The sequence below is a fragment of the Anser anser genome (assembly GCF_964211835.1).
Source record: "Anser anser genome assembly, contig: SUPER_W_unloc_9, whole genome shotgun sequence".
Lineage (NCBI taxonomy): Eukaryota > Metazoa > Chordata > Aves > Anseriformes > Anatidae > Anser > Anser anser.
Genome location: NW_028154223.1, coordinates 147907 through 174581, shown reverse-complemented (window position 1 = coordinate 174581; position 26675 = coordinate 147907). Strand labels below are relative to the sequence as shown.

Below are 26675 nucleotides of genomic sequence, written 5' to 3'. Positions count from 1 at the left end.
AACACTCCCAAAATTTGATAAACAATCATATCAAATACTCTGAATCTTTAATTTTGTAGGGCCCAGTGGTTGCGCCTCCCACAGTCTCGGTACTCGTTTTACCCGAGTATAATGTATCCAGGCATCTACCCCTTCCACCTTAACAGCGGTGAAGGTTACCAGTAGAACTTGGTAAGGTCCGTCCCACCGTTCTTTCAAGGGTTCCTCGTTCCAATTTTTAATGTAGACTTTGTCTCCTGGCTGTATATCATGCACTGGGTTCTCCAAGGCCAGGGGTCGGTTCCACACCAGAACGCTGCGTAGTCGAGCTAAAGTTTTACCAAGGGATAGAACAGAGTTATATATATCCTGTTTACCGGTAACATGCATATTCGGGTTCGGTTCAGGAGACTCATAAGGTTTTCCATACATGATTTCATAGGGACTTACTGACATCCCACTTCTTGGCTTTATTCTAATTCTTAGCAAGGCTATCGGTAAGGCCTGTGGCCACTGTATCTTAGCCTCCTGACAGATTTTGCTTAATTGTCCTTTTAAAGTTTGGTTCATCCTCTCTACTTGACCACTAGATTGAGGCCTCCATGGGGTATGTAAGTTCCAGGTAATTCCTAGTAACCTACTAACCTCCTTAACCACATTGGCAATGAAATGTGGTCCCCTGTCTGAAGAAATACCCAATGGTACACCAAATCTAGGGACTATTTCCCGTAGTAACCATTTTACCGTTTCTTTAGCTTGGTTGGTTAGACAGGGAAGGGCCTCTGGCCATCCTGAAAAAGTATCAACCCCTACCAATAGGTATTTATAACCTCTTGCTTTAGGCAGTTCCACGAAATCTATTTGCCAGTAATCTCCAGGCTCTATTCCAGCTCTAGTTCTCCCCATCTCAGCATGTTTCCTTGCTACCGGGTTATTCTTTAAGCAAAGCTCACATTTTGACATTACTGACTTTGCCATTGTTAACATGTGTACCGAGATGACACCTCGTTTCAAATAGGTCACCATTGCTCCTGCACCCCAGTGACATTCATTATGTTTTATTTGTAAAATTTCTCGCATTATTATAGGAGGCACTATGAGTTGTCCTGTCGTAGTCACATACCACCCGTCAGGATTCTTCTGGGCCTTCATTAAATTTGCAAGTCTCTCATCTTCCGCTGAATACCTTGGGTTTTTAGGTAATTTAAAACAAGAGAGGCCTACCTTCGATGGAATTAGAGCCATTACTTTCCGTACTTCACGCGCGACCTTCCGGGCCGTCAAATCTGCCAATCTGTTACCTTCTGCAATCTCTGACATCCCTCCTTGATGAGCTTTACAATGCATTATGGCCACCTGTTGGGGTTTCTGTACAGCTGTTATTAATTTCAATATTTCTTCCTGGTATTTTATATTAGTCCCTTGTGAGGATAGCATTCCCCTTTCTTTCCATAATGCCCCATGTACGTGGACTACCCCGAATGCATATTTTGAATCTGTCCAAATATTCACGTTCTTACCCTCGCTTAGTTCCAGGGCTCGTGTCAGGGCGACTATTTCTGCTCGTTGGGCTGAAGTCCCCGGAGGTAGGGAATTTGCCTCAAACACTACCTTTGATGTAGTTACTGCGTATCCTGCATAACGAGTCCCATTTTCCACAAAGCTGCTTCCATCCGTGAAAAGTTCCCAATCTGGTCTCTCCAGAGGCTGATCTTTTAAGTCTGTTCTGCTGGCATAGGTATGTTCGATGATCTCCACGCAATCATGACTGAGGTCTCCTTCCTCCGCAGTTGTTCCTAGAAACACTGCTGGGTTCAATAAGTTAGTAGTTCTTAAGATTACATCATCTTGCTCAGTTAGTATAGCTTGATATTTCATCATTCGGCTGGGCGATAGCCAATGGCCCCCCTTTTGCTCCAATACCGTAGTCACCATATGTGGCACGAACACTTCAATTCGTTTCCCTAATGTGAGCTTCCTGGCTTCCTGTATTAAAAGGACTGTGGCTGCCACGGCCCTTAAACACGAGGGCCATCCGGCGCTTACCGCATCCAATTGTTTAGAAAAATACCCCACAGGTCTTTTCCAGCTGCCAAGTCGCTGGGTCAGTACTCCTAATGCCAATCGTTGTCTCTCATGCACAAACAGCTGGAAGTCCTTTGATAAGTCCGGCAAGCCCAAGGCAGGCGCCTTTATCAGGGCTTCTTTTAATTTCTTAAAGGCCTCTTGTTGTGGCTTTCCCCAGGTAAATGTACAGGCCTTTTGGGTTTCATAGAGGGGCTTTGCTATGAGTCCATAGTCCATTACCCACAGTCTGCACCACCCGGCCATGCCTAGGAAAGCCCGTAGTTCATGCAGATTTCGCGGCTCGGGGATTTCACAAATAGCTTGTATTCGGTTAACTCCCAATTTTCTTTGTCCTTGAGAAATTTCACATCCCAAATAAATTACTGTTGTGCACGCGATTTGTGCCTTTTGTTTAGAAACCTTGTACCCATTTAGTCCCAATTGATTCAAAATATCAATAGTTACCTGAATACATTCTGACTCTCCTTCGGTAGCTATTAATATATCGTCCACATATTGTAGCAGCAAGTATCGATCCTTTGGTACCTGAATCTGTTCTTGGTTAATCCAGTCTTCTATTTCTTTAGCTAGTTGACTGCCGAAGAGGGTCGGGCTATTCTTGAATCCTTGAGGCAACCTTGTCCAGGTTAGTTGCATCTTTCGTCCGTTCCGTGGATTTTCCCATTCAAAAGCAAAAAGCTTTCTACTTTCCTTGTCAATGGGTATGCAGAAGAAGGCGTCTTTTAAATCAATTACCGTAAACCACTTATATTTCTCTTTTACAGATGTTTACAATGTATAAGGATTAGCCACCACTGGGTGAATATCTTTTGTTATTTCGTTTATTGCCCTAAGGTCCTGCACTAGCCTGTATTCCCCATTAGGTTTCTTTACTGGGAAAATTGGGGTATTATATTCAGATTTGCATTCCTCCAGAATGTGGTAGCTAAGAAATTTATCTATAATCTTTACTATCCCTAGCCTAGCTTCTAGCTTCAATGGGTACTGTTTAATCCGTACCGGTCGTGCCCCTTCCTTAAGTTCAATTTTTACTGGCTGGGCTACTTTTGATTTTCCAGGCACGTCCGTTTCCCAAACAGCAGGCATTACTGCATTTTCTACCTCTTTTGGTATATGAGGAACAGCCTTCTCTTTAATCATTAATATTTGTCCCACTTTTGATTCCGGGATTCTCATAATCAATTCTCCATCTTCAAACATTATGGTAGCGTTTAGTTTAGTTAGCAAATCCCGTCCCAAAAGAGGAATAGGGCATTCTGGTACATATAAAAATTCATGCGTAATTTCTTTGCCTCCAAACCGTAAATCAAGGGGTTGTAAGAACGGCCGTATTTCCTCCTTCCCGTTGACACCTACAATAGTAGTTTTCTTTTCCCCTATTTTACCACTTAATCTATTGAGCACTGAATATGTGGCCCCTGTATCAATTAAAAATTTTACTTCCTTATTTCCTATTTGAATTTTTACCAAGGGCTCTTTAGTTTCTGCTACCGGATCTCCTAGTCAGCTGCTATACTCCCCCAGAACCATCGCCCTAGCTGCTTCTTGGTTTCGGAACAAATTTCCCCCACCAATGGTCAGCTGTCCACGGAGAGGGCACTCGTTTTTCCAATGACCCTCCTCCTTACAATGGGCACATTGGTTAAGACCCAGCCGGTTTCCCCCTGAGCTCGGGTAGCCTCTCCTCGTTCCTCTACCCCGACCGTTAATATTTCCTCTTCCCCTGCCCCTTAGGCCTACATGTTCTCTCCCTTGAATTACTGCTAATAAATTCTGTTGTTGCCTTTTTGTCGTTTCCTTTTCTCTGTTATTATACACTTTCCAGGCTATTTCCAACAGCCTATCCAAATTTCTCAAATCTGCACCTTCTAACTTTTGCAATTTCTTCCTAATATCCTCTTGGGCTTGTCCCAAGAAAATGAGTGCTAATTGAGCTTTAGCTTGCTCAGTCTCTACGTCTAAATCTGTATATTTCTTAGCAGTTTCTTTCAATCTCTCTAAAAAGGCGGAAGGTGATTCCGCTTTTTCTTGCCTGACATTATACAATTTTGACCAATTTATGGTCCGGGGCATGGCATTCTGTACCCCGATTTGTACCCAATCTTGATATCTCTTCAGCCTCCTTATTCCATCCCCTGTGTTATAATCCCATTGGGGATCCTCGGTGGGGAAGTTTTGATCTAGATTTCCAAGCACTAATCCATTTCGTATATCTTCTCGGGCTCTCTCTCTGGCTGCCCGCAATACCATGTCCTTTTCTGTTGAATCCATCAAAGTATCCAGGATCACCTGGAGATCATCCCAATCGGGATTTTGGGTTTTAATTATCATTTTCATTACCCTAGCTACTTTATCTGGGTTTTCCCTGTAGGTGCCGGCTGCTTGCTTCCATATCATTAAATCCCCAGCTGAAAAAGGCACCTTGACATATACCGGTCCTTCTGTCCCCACTCCTTGCCTGAGGGGAGCGATTATTTTCCCTCCCTCTTCATTTATAGTTTCTCCTGCCCTTCGCTGTTGCCGGGTCCTATGTGACACAGGGGAGGCTAAAGTCGGGGATTCTCCATTACTACTGCTATCTTCCTTTTCTCTTTTCCCTCCCTGTCCTGGCTCTTCCGGCGGAGCCGACGGCGCAACTTCCAAGTCAATATTTCCATTATTCATTTCCCCATAATACTTATTATTCTCTATTGCCTGATGCTGTATACAGCGTCCCTCCTTAGTACATGCACAACAACGTTCCTCAGTTGAAACCTCAAGCACCATTATTCCACAAGCATGCTGCCATTCAGGCTTTCGGCGCAAATAAAAGAATAATTCCACATACGGCAGTTCATCATATTTTCCTTCCCGCTTACAAAATAGCATCAATTGTAAAATTGTATTATATTGCAATGTTCCATTCTCAGGCCAAGTTTCTTGGTCCTCTAGTTTATACTGTGGCCACCAAATGTAACAATAATCAATCAGCTTTCCTTTCCGCATTTCTTGACCAAAACCTCCCTCTTTCCAGTGTGCTAGCAAACACCCCAGCTGGGATGTCCGCGGGATAGGTACATCTTTTCCCAGAATTCCTTTAATCTTTTTCATTTTGAGCTTATGATACGAACCCAAAAGCTGCCGGAGCAGCAACACACTCTCCCGGAAGCTGCCGGAGCAGCAACACACTCTCCCGAAAGCTGCCGGAGCAGTGACAGCACGCTTTCCCAGAAGCTGCCGGAGCAGCAGCGTGCTTTCCCAAAAGCTGCCGGAGCAGCAGCGTGCTTTCCCAGAAGCTGCCGGAGCAGCAGCAGCACGCTTTCCCAAAAGCTGCCGGAGCAGCAGCACGCTTTCCCAGAAGCTGCCGGAGCAGCAGCGTGCTTTCCCAGAAGCTGCCGGAGCAGCAGCATGCTTTCTACATACCAATAATACCAGGTGCTGACCCTTCAGCACAAACCAATACAATTACCAATACCAAACCACCAATGCCGAACCTGCAGAGCTTTCGCTCTGTCTAACGGACGGCGCCTAGGCTTACCCCGGGAGCTCCCTGCCCAACCGAGCATGGCTTTCGCCGCGTCTGACCGGCAGGCTTTCCCAACCAAATCGGTACCGAATACCCAAAGTTGAAAGCACCTTTGCTTACCGCTCCAGTGGTACGTCGTGAGCAGCGGAGGTCGGTCGTGGTCGACTGCTCCCCGAGAATCCCTCGGTGCCGGCTGGAGCGAAACCGAGACACGATCCGCCTCAGCAGTGCCCACGCAGTCCCATCTGGGTCGCCAAAATGTTAGCGTAGCAACCACATAACCACCAAGTGATTATATGAAGGTGCTTTATTCAGCGCTGGAAGCCGGGGCAGGTGCCCAAATCTGGCTTCAAGTCCCGTTACTTCCCAGCCGTTATTTATACATACAACATTGCGTCAGGTATACATATTCATTACAGGTTGCAACATCAGCCTCGCTTTTCATTCTAATTAGCTCCCCTCCCCTTTGCACATGCGTGGCGCACTCTGGTGGTCGTCCAGGTGGTCGTCCAGATGAAGTAAGGAGTCTTCCTCTTCGCTAAACTTTTCACCTTTCTCACTCGACGCATGCTCTCTCCGCTCCTCGGTTCTGCTTCGACTCACTTCATCATCTCCAGGCCCTTATCCAAGGTCAGGTTGTACCTATTCCCTCCCGGGGTTCCCCTCCAACGATTCTTTTGATTGTTCAATGTATTCCCTAAGTTTCCAGTATACATAGATTACTTGATAATGTAAGTACATTTAATGATATTTAATTATACCGTATGATCCATCACCTGAGAAACATTAATAGAACATCCATTCGATTCTCCCCAACACTAACATTTTGAGAAACATTAATAGAACATCCATTCGATTCTCCCCAACACTAACAGGGTCAGTTTGGGTCAGCTGTCCTGGTTCCTTCCCCTCCCAGCTTCTTATATGCCCCCAGCCTATTTGCTGACAGGGCAGCATGAGGAGCAGAAAAGTCCTTGATTTAATATAAGCAATGCTCAACAACAACTAAAATATCAGAGTATTATTGCTGCTATTTTCATCCAAAACACAGCACCATACCAGTTACTATGGAGAAAACTAACTCTATCCCAGATGAAACCAGGACACATGCTATGCAAATGTTAACATTAGCTTGGTCAGAGCAGCCGGCCCCCCACCCCAGCTAGCCACCCCTATATATTGTTTAGCATGACGTCGGATGGTATGGAATACCCCTTTGGCCAGTTTGGGTCAGCTGTCCTGGGTCTGTCCCCTCCCAGCTCCTGCTGCACCCCCAGCCTGCCCGCTGGCAGGACAGAGCGAGAAGCTGAAAAGTCCTTGGCTTAGTGTCAGCACTGCTCTGCAACAATTAAAACATCAGCATGTTATCAGCACTCTTCTCATCCTAATCTAAAACACAGCACCCTACCAGCTACTAGGAGGAAAATTAACTCTGTCCTAACTGAAACCAGGACAATCCAACCTTTCTTTCCTGCAAGGTAACGTTACAACCATCAATACTACCTCATATCACTCGTGTCTTGCTTTGTAATTAAAGACAAACTTATTGTAATACACCAGGTTAGGAGATGGTTACTATACCTGACTCTGGATCAGCAAGACTAGAGAAAACTGAACTTGCAGTTTAGTAAAAGACTGTCAAAAAATATTCAAGATTCCAACTACATCAGATCAGTGCTGCTGACCAGTCAGTAAGAAACCCGACTTCTCTACCAAAATAATCACAAGATATACAGTAAAGAGTTTGCTGGCTGATATTGGCTAGCTGCCAGGTGCCCACCAAGCTGCACTCTCATTCCCCCCTCCTCAGAAGGACAGGTGTAAAAAATACAACTCATGGGTTGAGATGAGGGCAGGGAGATCACTCACCAGTTACGGTCACATGTAAAACAGACTTGGCTTAGGGAAAATTAATTTAATTTATTGCTCCAGCATGGGCTCCTCTCCACAGGCCACAGTTCCAGCCAGGAGCCTGCTCCAACATGGGCTCCTCTCCATGGGCCGCAGTTTCCTTCAGGGAACATCCACCTGCTCTGGCGTGGGGTCCTCCACAAGCTGCAGAGGGACAGCCTGCATCATTATTGTCTTCTCCACAGGCTGAACAGGAATCTCTGCTCCCTGGAGCACCTCCTCCCTCTCTTTCTTCACTAACCTTGGTGTCTGCAGGGCTGCTTCTCTCATTTTTTCATTCCTCTCCCTCTCACAGCTGCTGCACAGCATTTTTAGCCTTTCTTAAATATGTTATCATAGAGGCACAACCAGCATTGCTCATTAGCTCAGCTTTGGCCAGCAGCTGTTCCTTTTGGAGCTGGCTGGGAACTGGCTCTGTCCAACATGGGGTACGTTGTCATGCGCAACCCATCCTTGCACATAAACCCAACACAAGGAGTAAGTTCCACTGATAGCAAAAGTAGCTTACCCCTTATCATCTCAAGGTTCATTTTATCAGTTATTGGTGTTCTCCTATGCATTTAAATACATGCTAGTAAGCTTATAGTTAATAAGACATTACAAGGACATGAAAAGAAAGATCAACTATGTACTGCAGGAAGAATATTTCAAACATTTGCCTTCAAACATAATTCAGTTTCTACTACTGAAAATATAGGTTAGAAAAAAACACAACAACAACAAAAAAAACACTATTTGGTTTGCTACCAAACTATCAAACCAGAAGCATTCATCACAAAATTCTGACCCAGAATAACAACTTCTGAAAAATAAGAAAGAATCTCATAACAGTTTCAAATGTAAATTTCTATATCAGAGTGATACATGAAATGATCTAATAGTATTCCTAGACCTCTAAGACTTAGACAGCAATCACTTTAACTGCAGCTAGAAATAATTAACAAGCATTTATCAGGTTTCAAAGATGTCATTTCAAACTACAGTCGAGCAATTAAACTGTCAAATACCGCTCAGAATACATGATCCTTAATGTAAATGTAACTAAAATATCAGATTAACTTTTAGAACTGTGCCCACTTTTTGTTCTTTCCCCAAACATCACTTTCTTTTCTCTATATACTCAAGAAGTTCAAGAACTGGAAAAAAAAACCATAATAAAGTGTTTAATTAAAACATTCCAGCAGCAATATCAGCACTGCCTATAATCTCACTCCTCCACCACAACTAGAATTCAAGCTGCTGAGATATGTTCTAAGGCATACTTCCAGACCTCCCTTGTCCTACTGAGACAGGGAACAAGGTAAAGGATGTTGATCCTGTAGGTCTTAGCTAACATAATTGTAACCACAAGGACAGGTCGACCCCAAAGATAAGGGAGTAAAAGACCGTATGCATAGATAATGGAACCAGCAAGAACTGGCTTGACTGCTGAAGTCTGTCAAAGACAGGAAAGGTCAGAAGTTTAGCAGCAAGGAAGACTTCTGGCCTTCATCAAAAGACCACCAGAGTACGCCCGGATGACCACCCGAGGACTCCAGTACACATGCGAATAGAGGCGGGAACCTATGTTGATTCTTTGGGGACCTAATGAATATGCAAGTGACTTACAGGAAATGAATATGTATATATCCCACTAATATAAGCACACTGCCAGTAACCCTTGGTGTGTGTGTGTGTGTTAGGCGGAGCGATCCCCCCCACACCCGGCACCAGAATGAAGAACGCCTGCTTAATAACTTTGGTTATTGAGTTTTCACTGCGTCACTGCCCTCCTTGCCACCACCTTCTTGTCTCTGCCTGGTAGGCATATTAAACCTCTTGCGAGTGAACATGAGACCTTTTTGGAACTACTGATCAGAGGCTGGTACTACTACAAACCGCCAGAAGTACATTTAAATGTGCACTTGTAGAAACTGCTGTTGTGCACCATATTCTCATCATTGGAATTACATGATCTTTAAGGTCCCTTCCAACCCAAACCATTCTATGATTCTATCATTCTGTATATTCCTGAATTTCTCCTGTACTGGCTCTGGCTGAGACGGAGTTAACTTGCCCCACAGCAGTCCATACAGCACTGTGCTCTGCACTTGTAGCTAGAACAGCATTGATATCGCACCAATTTTTTTGTCTACTGCTGAGCAGTGCTGGCACAGCATCAGGACTGTCTCTCCAAACACCCCCCGCCCCCTTCCCTGCAAAAGCCAGTAGGCTGGGGGGTGGGCAAGAGGTGGTGAGAGGACATGGATTGGCAGGGCAGCTGAGCTAAACTGACCAAAGGGATATTCCATACCATATGACATCACACTCAACAATAAAAGCTGAGGAAGGGGAAGAAGGGGGGCCCTCATTATGAAAACATCTGTCTTACCAAGCAACGGCTATGCATATTGAGGCCCTGCTTCCCAAGGCGTGGCCAAACATCACTTGCTGATGAGAAATAGAGAATGATTGTTTTCTCCCTTTGCTTCCATGTGACCTTTGCTCCGCCCCCCCCACCCCTTTTTCTCTTCCTTTAATTAAACTGTCCTCATCTCAACACGTGAGCCTTTTTTTCCCCATCATATTTTCTCCCCCTGTTCTTTTAAGGAGAGGGAATGAAAGAGCAGTGTGGTAGAATTTAGCTAGCAATCGTTGTAAAACCACCACTAAATCAAATCTAGAGCAAGCTTTAGAAGTGCAAGAAGTTTAAAAAAGATCTTTAAAAGAAATGAGGTAATTTGCTTTAATTTTTAGATGACTGTAATACTTGTCATACATCTAAATGTAAAAATCTGCTTTTTTAGCAATCTTTCTTCCAACATGCATACAGTTGATGTAATCAACCCAGTCAGACTTTTTTTTCAAACTGTTTTTAATTATAAGATTATATTTGTACACTGAATACTGGTAAGAAAAGAAACCTTTTCATCCGTCATCCTCAATTCAGTTTGGAAAAACACATTTGGTGAAATAACATAAATAGTAAGATTAAACACTACTGCTCTTGTACACTTATTTGGTTATAGAAGTCCAGTTAACATTTCCTAAATCATGTAACTGGACTATTTAACGGTAACAGAGAAAAGCTATGGCATGCTTTTTAGCAAGCATTAGTCATAATTAATACATATAATTTTGAAAGTCACAAAAAGACAATTCATCTTTATGAGATTTCATTTATATGTCAGTTCTTTATTCTTATTAGCATAATACTGGATCTTTTAGCATTAGGCAAAAGCAGCAACATATATCACTTTTTTGTTCAGAGGAAGAAGCACATGGTAGAGTTGTGTTCAGAAAGTGCAGTCAAAGTAAGACAGGGAACAAGATAAAGGATGTTGATTCCTAGGTCTTAGCTAGACTGTATGCATAGACAATGGAACCAGAAAGAACTGGCTTGACTGCTGAAGCCTGTCAAAGGCAGGAAAGGTCAGAAGATTAGCAGTGAGGAAGACTTCTGGCCTTCATCAAAAGGCCACCAGAGTACGCCCGGATGACCACCCAAGGACTCCAGTACGCACGCGAATAGAGACGGAACCTACGTTAATGATTCTTCGGAGACCTGATGAATATGCAAGAGACTTACGGGAAATGAAATGAACATGTATTTGTACCTCTAATATAAGCACACTGCCAGTAACCGTTGGGGTGCAAGTTAGGTGGAGCTATCCCCCTTGCGCCCGGCATGTGTGCACAGGGCCGAATAAACATACCTGCTTTATAATCATTCCAAGGTTATAGAGTCTGATTTCCACAAATCAAAAGAAATACTACTTTCTTTCTAGCACAAAGTTTAAGGACTGCAACAGATGCTACCTCCTTTGGAAAGTTGTTCCAGGGTCTTAGGCTGACCCCTGGGAAAACTCTGCCTCAACCTTTCACGTTAAGGGTATGTGGCTGAGGGAGGCCCTTCCGTTGAGTCACGACGTTCAGAAAGGACCCCCTTGCTTTCTAAATGCCTTCTCAGAGAGGAGTCTAGGTGTGGCTGGATCCCATCCTAGTCCCAGACTTGGACTCAAGGATTACGCGTATAGCCACTCAGAGTTAGCATTTGCCTGTTTCAGAGCCCTGCCAAGGACTTTCACTGAGACAGTTTTTCAAAATTGAAAAGATAGGTAATTTATTAAGGCGATTGTTATAAATGACTGAGTCCCAAATAGGATTACAATCAGAGTTTACAATTTATTAAACGAATAGAGGCAAGCAAACAGCGCTGGGTGCGCCGGGAGTCTCTGCTCCACCGGGACGCACACCTGTTACATAAGGCGGCTGGTTTTTATGCTCCTAGGCTAATACATATTCATTACTACTTCTAGAAGAGGCAGGGTTATTATAATTGGTTTCCCGAATCCGAAGTCCTCCCAGGTGCACCTGCTTATCAGTCTCTGTTAGTTTCTCGGGGGCCGCTCGGACAGGGAGGCTCATATTCTTCCTCCTTATCTAGTGGTCTCTTGGCCAGCTGTCAGAAGTTACTGCACATTCGTGCAAAGTCAGCAGTTTTTCTCCGAAGAAATCCCTTTGTTCTCTTCTTGCCTAAACCCAGGCCTCAATGTTAACCCTTCAAAACCCCTTAGTGGCACGAATTGCTGGACCATTTCTTACAATTCCTCCCTTTTTTTTTTTTTTTAAATCATCAATTCGTGTCTCTCCTTCAACCTTTGTCAGTAACAATTGGATTTCAGTCAGTTCTCGGGGTGTCCACTTCTTAAGCATCATTATCGACACGTCACCTTTTCTCTCCACTGAAGTCATCACAAATTGGGTGCTATTTATTACTCGCCGTATCAACAACGTAAAGCAAGGTATCATACAAGGTATAAACAATAATGTCACTATACCACATAAAAATAAAAACAGCATCCTTTTAACCCATGGTTCACCAGGCAACCATGAAAAGAAATCCCAATCCATACCCTTCCAAGTTTGTACTGGGACGTGGGCTAGCTTTCTAATTTCCTTTGTTATCTGCTTGACCACTTTTCCATTATCATCAATCTGTAGACAACAATTAGAATCGTTCAGTTTTCCACATACTCCCCCTTCTTCTGCTAGTAAATAGTCTAAGACCATTCTATGTTGGAATATAGCATTTCTCATTTGAGTGGATTGGTCAGCCAAAAGATCCAAGGCTGTCGCTGTTTGATTTGTTACAACTTTGAGGATAGCTTGCAACCTAATTATTCGGTTCAAATTATAAATAGGTTCTCGGGCTCCTGATATCAACTCATTTGGGTTCCAGGTGGCTGGCCCATAATGCTGTATGATTCTTTCATGAGGCCATTCATCCTTTCCCCATTTTTGGGCACTATCCCCGGATAAGGAAGTATCAATAGATCGTTTTACTCTGTTCAGGTCATCATATAATCTTATTCCTAAATGATTTCCTTATGTTTGTGACAATAAAAAGAACAAGGGTCTTATGTACCCCCCATAGCATATTCCCGACCAGTTTCCAGGTAGCCTCTTGTAAGCATGTTTGCTACACACCCAATAATGTCCCTTTAGGGCCCACGTCCCGTTTGGAAAATGACCATCCCATCCATCTTTACCCTTTGGGGCGTGATAATACAGAGTGTCCTTGTTACCGAGTGGTCCTGTTACAATGTCTGCCCCGTTTGTACTCGTATATGCACGCTTCCAAGCTCCCACGTTGGGTTTCCACTTACAGTCACAATTCAGTTCTCTTTGGCGACCTGTCATATTATAAGCCTTTTTCGCCGTCCAATCTTGAGAGTGTGGGAAGCGCCTTCAATCATGGGGTTGGGCCCGCTTTCAGAGCTTGTGTTACCATTCAGCCCTTCAGGGTGATCCAGCTCCTGGAAAAACTAATCACAATTTTATTATGGGTTTAAAAGGTTCTCATGTTATTTTTCTCAGGACAAACTGATCTTGGTGTGGGAGAAGTCCGGTCGAGGCACTCTCACTCGGCGGTCAATACCCGAGGGAGGCAACCCCTATGGTAGACCATACACGCCGCAGTGGAGGGTCCTACCCCGGTCTTGCCTTCTCCCTTTCCTCCCTTCAGCCTTGTCCTCTTTATCCAGTGCCCTTAATTCATGCAGAACCTCATTGCTGGGATATCAGTTCCTCTTTAGTCTCAGTTTCAGTTCCCCAGGAGTGGACTCAACCCTCCAGGCTTCGGTAGTTATTGGTCCTTTTATTCTGGATGCGTGGGTCCAACCCCTTCTTGCTGTTCTCACAGCTGTTTCAGTAGTAAGTAAAACAAGGTACAGTCCCTCCCATCGGGGGTTCAATGATTCTTCTCTCCAGGTTTTTATTAAGACCTTGTCTCCTGGTTGTATTTTATGAATAGCAAATCCTAAAGGTGGTGTCTGAGTCATCATCCCAATTTCTCTTATCTCCTTTAATCTCCTTCCAATGGTAATTATGTATTTCTGGATACTATGATCCTCAACTACATTGTTCCCTAGGGGCATCCCTTGAGAATAAGGCATACCATATAACATTTCATATGATGATAATCCAGTCTCACTGTGTGGTTTGGTTCTTATGTTTAAAAGTGCCAATGGTAAGCATTTCGTCCAGGGCAGCTGTGTCTCGATCATTAACTTAGCCAATTGTTGTTTTATTGTTTGATTCATCCTTTCTACTTTCCCTGAGCTTTGTGGGTGCCACGGAGTGTGGTATTCCCACTGAATACCTTTCAAGGGGTACATCCTTCAAATCTTTGTGGCTGGCGTATGTTCGATTATTTCCACACAATTGTGTTCCAACGGTCCTTCTTCTGGAACGGTTCCTAGAAATACTGCTGGATATAACAGGTTAGTCGTTTTCAAGGTTATGTCATCTTGTTCAGTTAGGATTGCCTGATATTTCATCATCCGGCTGGGTGATAACCAGTGCCCCCCCCCTTTGTTCCAAAACGGTTGTTACCATATGTGGTCCAAAAACTTCAATACGTTTTCCCATTTGAAGGCAAATAATTTTCTACTATCTTTATCAAGAGGTATGCAAAAGAAGGCATCCTTTAAATCTATCACGGTAAACCATTTATATTTCTCTTTCACAGATGTTAACAATGTGTAAGGATTAGCTACTACCGGGTGAATATCCTTTGTTATTTCATTTATTGCTCTAAGATCTTGTACAGATCTATACTCGCCATTCGGCTTCTTTACTGGAAAAATTGGAGTATTGTATTCCGATTTACATTCTTCCAGAATCTGATATTTGAGAAATTTGTCAATAATTTTCACTATTCCCGTGCCTAGCTTCTATCTTAAGTGGATATTGTTTGATTCAAACAGGTTTGGCTCCTTCCTTTAATTCCACCTTTACCAGTTGTGCCAGTTTCGACTTCCCTGGTACATCTGTTTCCCGTACTGTTGCTATAACTGCATTTTCTACTTCTCTTGGAATATTAACAAAGGGTTTATCTTTGATCATTAGGATTTGGCCTACTTTGGACTCAGGTACCTTCATTATTAATTCTCCATCCTCAAAGGTTATTGTTGCATCTAATTTGGCTAATAGATCCCGTCCCAAGAGTGGCATCGGGCATTCTGGTACATACTAAAATTTATGGGTTAGTTCCTCACCCCCAAAACGCAAATCAAGGGGTCGTAAGAATGACCATTCTTCCTCTTTCCCTGTGGCTCCAATTATTGTAGTTGTCTTAGTTCCTAATCGTCCTTTTAAACTATTTAACACTGAATATGTTGCTCCTATTACATTTACAGCCTAATTAACACAGAGAAAGAAGCTCCCATAACCAACAAAAAATTCAAGCCTCTGTCTTCGTTTCCTAGCTTTATTTCAACTAGTGGACCTGCTAGGGTAGATGCCCCAGGTCCCCATCATTCCTGACTGTTGTTTGTCCTGCAGCCTAAGACAATTTCTTTCTGATATCAGGGGCTGATTGCCCTGGAAAGAGGTTAGCCAGTTGCCTCTCTCTTTTTTTTTTTTAAGCCAGGTCCATTTTTTTTTTTTCATTGCATTTCAAAGTTGGTCCAGAAATTCAAAAATTCCATAAATTCCATAGGGGTTTCTTTTGGACCTTGTTGGAACAGATTCTCAATTCCCAATAGCCAATTTAACCAGATTTTAGTATTTACATAATTTCCGGGGTGATTAGGGTCTCAGTGGGGGGGTCGGTCAGGGGAATGCAATCGTTGAAAGTTCCCTGAGCGGTCCCATTGGCAATCTGAGCTCACACAGGAACTCAGGTTGTTTCAAGAGTTAGCTGCTTTTCTGTTTCCACGACAACTCTCTCGGACCCATCACGGTCCCCCTGCCCCAGAGGGCTCACACCCGCGATTTAGAGATCTCAGCCTCGGGTTGAGACGGAACTATTAGCATTCCTACATCCTCTTCCCCTGCTCATTCAACTTCAAACAGCTCTGTTAAATACTACATGCCACACAACCTTTAACACCTTCAACAACCCTTTTAACACTTCCTTTATCTTTCTCCAGCCCGTACTTTTCTAATGCCAACACCAAAGGCTCAGTCAGGGGCCAACTTAATTCCAAACCTTTTCCCTCCAACATGCTGAAACAACATATCACTATACAACATTTCATCCTATTTTCCTTCTCTCCTCAAAAACATTAATTGCAAGACACTGTTATAGTCGATTGATCCATAAAGTGGCCATTTAGTTTATATAGTGGCCACCATTGATTGCAATACTTAGTGAAAGTCCTCTTGCTTTCTGTGCCCCCATTTCTAACAATATCCTTCCAATGTGCCAATATGCACCCAAGGAGGCTTTTTCTTTTTTAGGACGTCTTTTTTTTTTTTTTTTTGGATTTTCCCCTTTTCCTTGATTTCCCATTCCCTTTTATTTATTTATATTAGTTACTGTCCCTTGTTTCAATTTCCACGCAAACCTTTTTATTGCAGGTTTTTACTATCTTTTCCTAATCTTCTTCCCAAATGTCCCAATTCTCTGGGATTAAACTCTTCTTTCCACATACAAACTTTACTATTTCAGATTATTAATGAGCCCCATTCCAATCATAAATCCGCAGGACTTCGGAAAAACACCTGAAGCACTCAGCCTTCTGTCTTCTAGACAAACAATAACACCTTTTCCACAAAATTTACATTTCAATAAGACCGAATTTCAAGCCAAATGCTAATTTTTCTCATGCACTTTGTTAGTAAGCCTACACAAAACAAGGAATCACTCCTGTGTATCCGTCAAGATGGGGGTTTAAAAAGGTATTGAGGCCTAAATAAATTCGCTCTCCCCCTTCTTACCAAATTCCCAGGGCTCAGGCCCGAACCACCAAAGAAGTGACTCTCCGTTCTACCACTTCGATAATCAGTCAGCCCCGCTCCCCCGATACTTGGGAAACTGACCGAACACCACCGCGAATATACCCAAACTTCTAAACTGTTACTTAGATAATGCTCCCACCTTCCTCCTTGACACAGTCAAAACATTTAAGAACAAAACAGGATTACAAGATGCACCACCGGGGGTGGATTGTTAGGATATAGAGGTGGTAGGTTATCCAATGACTCCCATTCATCATCTTTTTCTTTTTCCTTTTTTTTTTATTTTTTATTTTTTTGTTCTCTTCTTCGTCAAACTTCTCGTCTGCTTTTAGTGTAAATATTGAGGCTGGAAAAGGACGTGAGATCCTGATCCATAATCCTGCATAATCACTTTCCTCCTGGCTAAAAGGTTCCTTTGAATTAACATGTATATTTAAGGCCTGGCAAACCCAGTCTTCAAAGGATCCAAAAACGGGCCAAAAGACATGTGGTCTTAAAGGCTCCTTTGGCCATTCTGTCATACAATACTGAACCATTTTTAATTTACTTTTTCCCTTTTCTGGGGCCCCTATCGTTCCAATTTCTAATCATTATCCCTAATGGACTTTCTGGTGGTATGTCTGGTAATTTGCTCCCTTTTCTCTGGTCCCGGGTCTTCAATTTTGTCTGACCCATCTAGGAATTTTACTGTGGCAATTCCTACAGCCCTTGGTTGCCTTAGTGAGAGTGTCTTGCAGGGGGTTTAGGACCTATCACCCACCCACGAATCCTATAGGAATCGCTTCGGTCCTTCACCGGCCAAGTCCCTCGCGGGAGATTGGAACCGCGGTTAGAAGACCTCCACAATCGCTTCGGAACTACGTTCCGTCTCAGTCACACTCTCACACACACAGGCAACCGAAACCCACCCAACCGAACGGTATACGCCTTAAATACTTACGACTCCGTCGTCTTCGTTCGGATCTTCGCGCGCAGAATTACGGGCAAAATATAGTGCTGCAGCCGGCAAAGGGAGCTCATAAAAAAAATCTAAATCTTTGCTTGCCCTTATTCAGGTTCAAGATGGCATTAGCCCTGACCTGACTCGAACAGGAGCCACCAAATGGTGGGGGCGCCCCTCCTAGATCAAGTCAGAATTCAGGAACCAAGACCATCCCGGACGAGCCCCCAATTGTTATAAATGACTGAGTCCCAAATAGGATTACAATCAGAGTTTACAATTTATTAAACGAATAGAGGCAAGCAAACAGCGCTGGGTGCGCCGGGAGTCTCTGCTCCACCGGGACGCACACCTGTTACGTAAGGCGGCTGGTTTTTATGCTCCTAGGCTAATACATATTCATTACTACTTCTAGAAGAGGCAGGGTTATTATAATTGGTTTCCCGAATCCGAAGTCCTCCCAGGTGCGCCTGCTTATCAGTCTCTGTTAGTTTCTCGGGGGCCGCTCGGACAGGGAGGCTCATATTCTTCCTCCTTATCTAGTGGTCTCTTGGCCGGCTGTCAGAAGTTACTGCGCATTCGTGCAAAGTCAGCAGTTTTTCTCCGAAGAAATCCCTTTGTTCTCTTCTCGCCTAAACCCAGGCCTCAATGTTAACCCTTCAAAACCCCTTAGTGGCACGAATTGCTGGACCATTTCTTACAGCGATAGACATAACAGATTCAGATTTGCCACTGATAAACTCACTTACTGCAATGATTGAGCTCAAGTTAATAGTTCAGCACTGTAGTTATCAATATTTTCCCAGGTAACATCTGACACAGTCGGATGCGAGAGTTACCAAAGAGGCATCCCTGCTTGGGAAGGAGAGAGGTCCAGGCCTGTCGACCCATCCGATAATTGGAGTTCTTGTCCTCAAAATAGAGGTTTCTGAATACCAGATTTATACTTTTTGCGAGGGGGGACTAAGTCATTTATCATGTGCCGATTGGCTCTCAACAAGGCCTGTTGTTTAGTCAAGAAGAAAAGAGGAGGAAGGCTTTACTTGAAACAACACCGGGCTGTGAGGCTTCATCTCACCCCAGACATCACTTAATTGCTGTAGTTACCAGGCCTATTGTTCAACTGCAAACCTCCAACATCTGTCCTGTACTTTGGTCAGATGAGCAAAATATGCATGTTAATCAACTGACATTCCTGCATGTTAATTAACTCACATTCCTGCTCAAGCCCAGTCTCAGCAATTCTCTGCTGATACAACAAGCCCGGCAATATTCCACACCTCCACAGGGAAATGATACCGCTATCTACCCATAGAAGCCTCTAGCTTAACAAAGACGAAAAGCTGATTACTGCATTCTCAAGTGAAAACAGCTTGTTTTCTTATTAGAAACTCCTTGCCCTGCTCCACAGCATTGCACTGATATCACTAAATGTTAAATGACCTAATAGAATTAATTTATCATAACCATATTTGCTTTCAGGTTTACATCTAAAACCTACAACTATATAACACCCCAAAACATGAAAAGACGGCAACACTGAAAGAGTACTTACTGTCATTGCAGCCTTGCTCAGACAAATTGAGCCTCTGCAGCCATACTCTGTTTCATCTTCAGACTTGTAATAACTGAGCATGTTGGTTTTCAGAACTACCCATCGATCCTGCCACCCGTGAATGTAGTTGGTCCATTGCAAAATAAATAAATAATCTAATAGAAAAATACTGATAAAATTCAGTTTTGTTGATATTTCTCAGGCTTTCGAGCACCAGGAGAAAAATAAGCAATTTTTTTTTTAAATCTCTTCCCAGTTGAGAACTTAACTTCTACCCAGAGCTCTTAAAATTACTTCAGCAAACCACTAAAGTAAGGTACTAAAAACCAGTTGTTTCAAATGAACAGTTAGATAACAGATGTCTTGACCGCAACTGTGTTGCCAAGGCCAGTTCAAATAAAGGTACCAAACATACTGATGACATAAATTGAGGAAAGGGGTGGGGAGGGGAAACAAACATTAATTACTAAGTTCAGTTTAGCCATCTGATTAAAAACCTGTAGTTAGACAAAAAGCCAAACTCAAGCAGAACATGAAATAATTTCTTCTATATAAAAGATAATTTCTACAGAAACAATATTACTAAAGCATTTAGTTCTTTTCATATAAGCACATACATGCCATTATCCCACCATCGTAGTGTATACAACTATTATAGCATCTACAGTAATCAGTTCTTTATTAATTTAATACTGCCCACAGATACTGCTTTAAGTTCATAACCACTTTATCATTAAGAAGATACTTGCCTACCAGCAGACATCCAATCATCCTGTTATTCAGATTTTTCTAGACCCCACATTCACACATGGAATGAAACTAATACTCCAGGAACAAGTCCTGGATTCATCATACAAAGATCTAGTTAGAAGTGACTAATAAAGGTCTGATTATGAATAATCTTCTACACGCAGCATCTTCCCAACACAACTGAACTGCACTTCATAGAAGCATACATCACTGACAGAGCATCACGACTATTCTCTAACTCTGGCTACACAGCGGTGCTTGGTCTTCAATCACTTTCAGTGCAAAAATTATGGAAACAGGAAAACCATGCTATTACGCAAGCATTTCTTTGACCATGTATGACACCCGGAGGAATCCAAGACAGAATATGTGTGTCAAGTCTCCCTCAGGGGAAGAAAGGGAACACAGACAACAGGAGACAGCACCAAACCCTATTAAAGGAGGAAGAGGCAGGAGGCTACTGGGGACCTGGTGTGTTTTTAACCATTGCACCAGGTGATCAAAAAAATTGCACCAGGTGATCAAAATTACTCATTGACTACACAAGCTGACCATTAGGCCAGCAGCGTAGACTCGCAAGAAAGAGAAGATAGCCTTGTTACTAAGACCTCAGGGTTCTCCAATTTGGTTGCATCTGTGCAAAAAGCAGCCTGCATACAAGTGATGTATGAGAGGGATGTATTAAGGAGATACCCGATCATATTGACGGGGTTGATGGGGTGGTGACAGAATTGGAAAAGAGAGACATCATGTACTGGGTCTGGCTGGGATGTTAACTTTCCCTGAAGCAGCCCATACAGTGCTGTGCTCTGCACTTGTAGCTAGAACAGCCCTGGTATCACACCAGTGTTGTGTCTGCTGCTGAGCAGTGCTGGCACAGCATCATGACTCTCTCTAACCCTCCTAGGGGGTGGGCAAAAAGGTGAGAAAAGAAACATCACCAGGGCAGCTGACCTAAACCAACCAAAGGGATATTCCATACCATACGATGTCACACTCAGCAATAAAAGGTGGAAAAAGGAGGAAGAGGGGAGGGGTGGGCTCTCGTTGTGAAAATGTCTGTCCTCCTCTCGAACACCGGCTACGTGCGTTGAGGCCCTGCTTCAAGGACGTGGTCAAGCATGCATCGCTCGTTTGTGGGAAGTAGAGAGTAATTTCTTTCCTCTGCACTTACACATAGCCTTTACTTGTTTTGTTTAGTTTTCCCTTTCCCCCTCCCTTTTCCCCTTTCCCTTTTTCTTCCCGTTTAGTTAAATTGTTAATTGTTTAGTTAAATTGTTTAATTAATAATAATCTTTCCTTAATAATTTTTTTCCCTTTAATTAAATCATCCTTATCTCAACCCGTGAGTTGTTCTTTCCTTTACTTCTTCCCCTCCTCATCTAAGGAGAGGGAGTGAGAGAGCGGTTGTGGTGTTCAGCTTCCTAGCACGGTAAAACCACCACACATCATTAGAAGGACTCATTTGGCTTACAATTCACCAGTGTGTCCAGTAAAGAAAGCAACCGGGGGATAGCGTTTCACAGTTGATTATCGACAGTTTTAAATGCTAATACTGCGCCTTTAACTACCGCGGTCCCAAACGTCGCAGAAAGAGTGACATTGATACAGGTGGCTGCTCATCCCTGGATGGCTGCTTTAGATGTTAAAGATGTGTTTTTCATGATTCCTCTCCCTGAGCAGGATAAAGCGCAGTTTGCTTTTACATGGAGGGGGACCCAGTATACTTTTAACAGGCTTCCACAGGGATATAAACATTCCCCCACGATTGCTCACAACGCTTTGGCTAAGGTCTTAGCAGAAATTCCTGTTCCACAGACATTACAATATACCAGTATATTGATGACATCCCGATGGGGGAAAGAGCCGAGAAAGTGTAAGAGACACAATGGAAAGCATTCGGGAAACACTAACTGAATTAGGATTGGAAATTCCAGACTCAGAGTGACAGGGACCAGGGCAAGAGATTAAATTCCTGGGAGTCTGGTGGCTTAAAGGAGCCGCTTCTATTCCTCCTGACACCCTAGAAAAAATAGAACAGGGACAGAGCGAGCCCCTCTAGCACAAAGGAGTTACAACAAGTTTTGGGAGATTTAGGTCAACGGTGCCAACATATTCCTGGCTTTTCCATTATTGCTCGACCCTTATACAATTTGCTCAAAAAGGGAAAATCATGGGAATGGACTGAACAGCATACAAATGCATTAGAATTGTTAATAAAAGAACTGAGGCTATTCCAATAGCTTGGTCCTATACACCCAACCGACCCTATCCATGTAGAATGGGGGTTTAGTGAACATGGTTCTCGTTGCAACCTATGGCGAAAAGGGCCAGAAGGGCCAGAAAGACCACTGAAATTTAGCTCCCACTCTTTCAACAATACCGAAGGAGATATTCGGATCTTGAAGATGGGTTTGCTGTCTCTAGTCAGAGCGGTAAAGCGGGTGGAACAGATAAGAAGAGAGCAGGGCGTTATCATTTGGGGATCTTTCTGCGTCCTAGATGTAGTCCGTAAGGGTACAGCACCGCCTGCTGGTATTGCTCAGAAACCCACGGTTCGTAACTAGTATGCTTATCTGGAAGGAATTGATAAAATAGGTAGAATAGAATCATTAAGGTTGGAAAAGACCTCCAAGATCATCTAGTCCAACCATCACCCTACTACCGATGTCATCCAGTAAACCATGTCCCTAAGCACCACGTCCAACCTTTCCTTGAACACCCCTGTCCTAGTTTGTCCAAGCCATGAGCAACACAGTCCGTGCCTCTGTGAGAGCACATCCACGAAAACAAACAAACAAACAAAAAGTTGCTGCTCAACAGCAGCTGGGAGAGCGAGGAGTGAGAAACGATCCTCTATTTCCATCAGAGAAAGGGAGAAACTCAAGGAGAAAACAGGAGGCCCTCTTTGAAATGCGGCAGTTCAAACATTTGAGATTGAAACAGGGTATGGGGATGTGAATGCCTGGATAGAATGGGTCAAATATACTGTCCAGAGTCTCAACCATAGCGATTGCTATGCTTGTGCCTCGGGATGACCGATTGCCCAGATAGTGCCCTGCCCATTGGGGTGGACCAAGGATTCCCAGGGGATGCGATGTATGATTGCATTGTACCAAGAGAAGACTGCCTGGGGAAATGAGGCCTGTAAGTCTCTCTCTTTGCTGCTCCCTTCCTTGCGTGATAGCCATATCAGGGTTCGCCCTGCATTCTCTACAGCTATAGGTAACCATACAGCTTGCCTCTCACGGCAGGGTGTGAGTGCTACCCGGCATCTGGGAGAATTTGCCTTGTGAACGAGGACCTTGAATGCTACCAAGGACTTGATGGGAAAATATTCAAGACTTGAGATCCCCAGGGCAGATCTCTGGTGGTACTGTGGAGGGAAGATGTTACGGTCCACCCTACCATCTAACTGGGGAGGCACTTGTGCACTTGTTCAGTTAGCTATACCCTTCACCCTGGCATTTGAAAGAGAAACATCACAAATACCCAGAAGAAGTAAAAGAAGCTTAGGAGTATCATTTGATGATAGAGCGTACATAGATTCTATTGGGGTGCCTAGAGGAGTTCCCGATGAACAGGAAGCCAGGAATCAAATTGCTGCAGGGTTTGAGTCACTGTTCTGGTGGGTAACAATCAATAAGAATGTGGATTGGATTAACTATATTTATTATAATCAGCAGAGATTCATAAAATATACAAGGGATGCGATAAGAGGAATCGCTGAACAACTAGATGCCACCAGCAAAATGGCTTAGGAAAACAGAATAGCATTAGATATGATGCTTGCGGAGAAAGGAGGTGTGTGTGTGTGTGATACTGAGCAACCATTGTTGCACTTTTATACCCAACAATACTGCCCCGGATGGCATAGTAACTAGAGCATTGCAAGGGTTTACCACCCTTGCCAGTGAATTGGCAGAAAAATTAGGCATATTCACATCCTTGATCATAGTAGCAGGAGTTTTGACAGCCGTTGGTTGTTGCATTATCCCCTGTGTAAGGGGACTTGTCCAGCGGTTAATTGAAACTGCACTACTGAAACAAATGACCATGGATCCACCACCCTACTCAGATAAGATGATGATATTAGAGGAGATGGAAAGCAAATAAGGTGAAGAAGAGGAAGATATCTACCAAATTACACCTTAGAGAAAAGTTTTGCAAAAATCAACAATTTATAAAAAAAGAAAAGGGGGGAATTGTGGGAATAAAAATGTTGTTTTTGCAGAGTTAAATTGTTTAAAGGTAAGGAATGGGGTATTGAGATATGCTTGCAGTGATAAGAAAACTTAGCAGGCGACCTTGTAAAATGCAGACAACCAGACTCCTTAGAACAATTAGGTGAAAATCACGGTGTTAAGTCAAGTCAGATAAGTGAAGAAACATTACCACTTCAAACAGTAACAAAGTCAAAAGAAATTTGAAATTTAACAGGCCAGCAACTGAAGGCCATGCATTGTCTGTGAAGCATCGGATAGATTGTGAACCTGGATTACCCACTCAGTGGGGAAACGGGGGAGGGTCCTGTCATCAAAAAGTATATGAACTGTGCTTTGGAACCAGTAGGTGCGCTCCTGCTTGTGGGACGCCCGCCATTGCAATCGCGAATAAATTACTACTTCACTGAGATCCTCGCCTGAGCCTAAGTTATTGGCTACGGAGTGTTTCTCACGTTGGTTACCAGGGAGAAGAGACTGGTACCTCCCTCTCAAATTTCCCTCCTCAGGATTCTGTAGAGAGCAATGAGGTCACTTCTTATCCTCTTTTTCTCCAAACTAGAATCATAGAATATCCCGAGTTGGAAGGGACCCATAAGGATCATTGAGTCCAACTCCTGGCACCACACAGATCTACTCAAAAATTCAGACCATGTGACTAAGTGCACAGTCCAAACGTTTCTTAAATTCAGACAGGCTTGGTGCAGTGACTACTTCCCTGGGGAGCCTGTTCCAGTGTGCGACCACCCTCTCGGTGAAGAACCTCTTCCTGATGTCCAGCCTAAACTTCCCCTGCCTCAGCTTAACACCGTTCCTGCTGGTCCTATCACTGGTGATTACGGAGAATAGGTCAGCGCCTGCCTCTCCACTCCCCTTCGCGAGGAAGCTGTAGACTGCGATGAGGTCCCCCCTCAGCCTCCTCTTTTCCAGGCTGAACAGGCCAAGGGACCTCAGCCGCTCCTCATATGTCTTCCCCTCTAGGCCCTTCACCATCTTCATCGCCCTCCTCTGGACACTCTCCAACAGTTTCACATCCTTTTTGTACTGGGGTGCCCAGAACTGCACCCAGTACTCAAGGTGAGGCCACACCAGCGCATGATCTGACGTCATGCTAAACAATTTATAGAGGTGGCTGGCCGGGGTGGGGGGGCCGGGATGCTCGGGGATAGGCTGGGCATCGGTCAGCGGGTGGTGAGCAATTGCATTGTGCATCACTTGTTTTCTTACACATTATTATTATTAATACTATTATCATTATCACTATTATTATTATTATTATTATTGTTATTATTATATTCCTGTCTTAATAAACTGTCTTTATCTCAACTCACCGGCTTCACTTTCCCGTTTCTCTCCCCCATCCCAGAGAGGGAGGGGGGAGGGTGAGCGAACGGCTGTGTGGTGTTTAGCTGCCAGCCGGGTTAAACCACAACACAGTTTCACATACTTTTTGTACTGTGCTGCCCAGAACTGCACACAGTACTCAAGGTGAGGCCACACCAGCGCAGAGTAGAGCGGGACAATCACTTCCCTCGACCAACTAGCAATGCCGTGCTTGATGCACCCCAGGATACGGTTGGCCCTCCCGGCTGCCAGGGCACACTGCTGGCCCATATTCAGCTTGCTATCAACCACAACCCCCAGATCCCTCTCTGTGGGGCTGCTCTCCACCATCTCGTCGCCCAGTCTGTACGTATACCCAGGGTTGCCCCGTCCCAGGTGCAGGACCCGGAACTTGCTCTTGCTAAGCTTCATGTGGTTGGTGATCGCCCAGCTCTCCAATCTGTCCAGATCTCTCTACAAGGCCTTTCCACCCCCAAAAGAGTCAACAACTCCTCTAAGTTCAGTGTCATCAGCAAATTTGCTCAAAACACCTTCTAGTCCTACATCCAAATTGTTTATAAAAACAGTGAAGAGGACTGGCCCTAAAATGGAGCCTTGGGGGACCCCACTAGTGACCATCCGCCAGCCAGATGTGGCCCCATTTACCACAACCCTTTGAGCCCCGTCTGTCAGCCAATTGCTCACCCATCGGATGATGTTTTTGTTTAGCTGTATGCTGGACATTCTGTCCAGTAGAATCCTATGGGAGACTGTGTCAAAAGCTTTGCTGAAGTCCAAACAGATCACATCAGCTGGTTTCCCTTAATTGATTAGATGGGTGATCTTATCATAAATGGAAATCGAGTTAGTCAAACAGGACCTACCCCTCGTGAACCCATGCTGGCTGGGACCAATGACTGCATTGTCCCCCAGGTGCGCTTCAATAACTCCCAGGATAATCTTCTCCATAATTTTACCAGGCACTGATGTGAGACTGACAGGCCTGTAGTTACCAGGGTCTTCTTTCTTGCCCTTCTTGAAAACTGGCACAACATTTGCCAGCTTCCAGTCAACTGGGACCTCTCCAGATTCCCAAGACCATTGGAAAATAATTGAGAGAGGTCCCGCGATGACATCAGCCAGCTCTCTAAGCACCCTGGGATGAATCCCATC

The 26675-nt window shown here is 43.9% G+C and overlaps 2 long non-coding RNA genes across 3 annotated transcripts in view; both read right to left on the bottom strand.

Moving 5' to 3' along the window:
* The window catches only part of LOC310888970, a 306398-nt gene that overhangs the window by 131886 nt on the left and 147837 nt on the right, over positions 1–26675 (bottom strand). The window lies entirely within an intron of this gene.
* LOC310888969 lies at positions 14540–22000 on the bottom strand. Of its 2 annotated transcripts, none has more exons than XR_014576289.1 (2): positions 19207–22000; positions 14540–18801 (listed from the first exon to the last, which is right to left on the bottom strand). It is a non-coding gene; the product is annotated as an uncharacterized lncRNA (long non-coding RNA). The 2 variants fall into 2 exon arrangements; XR_014576290.1 differs by having other exon boundaries at positions 14540–18654.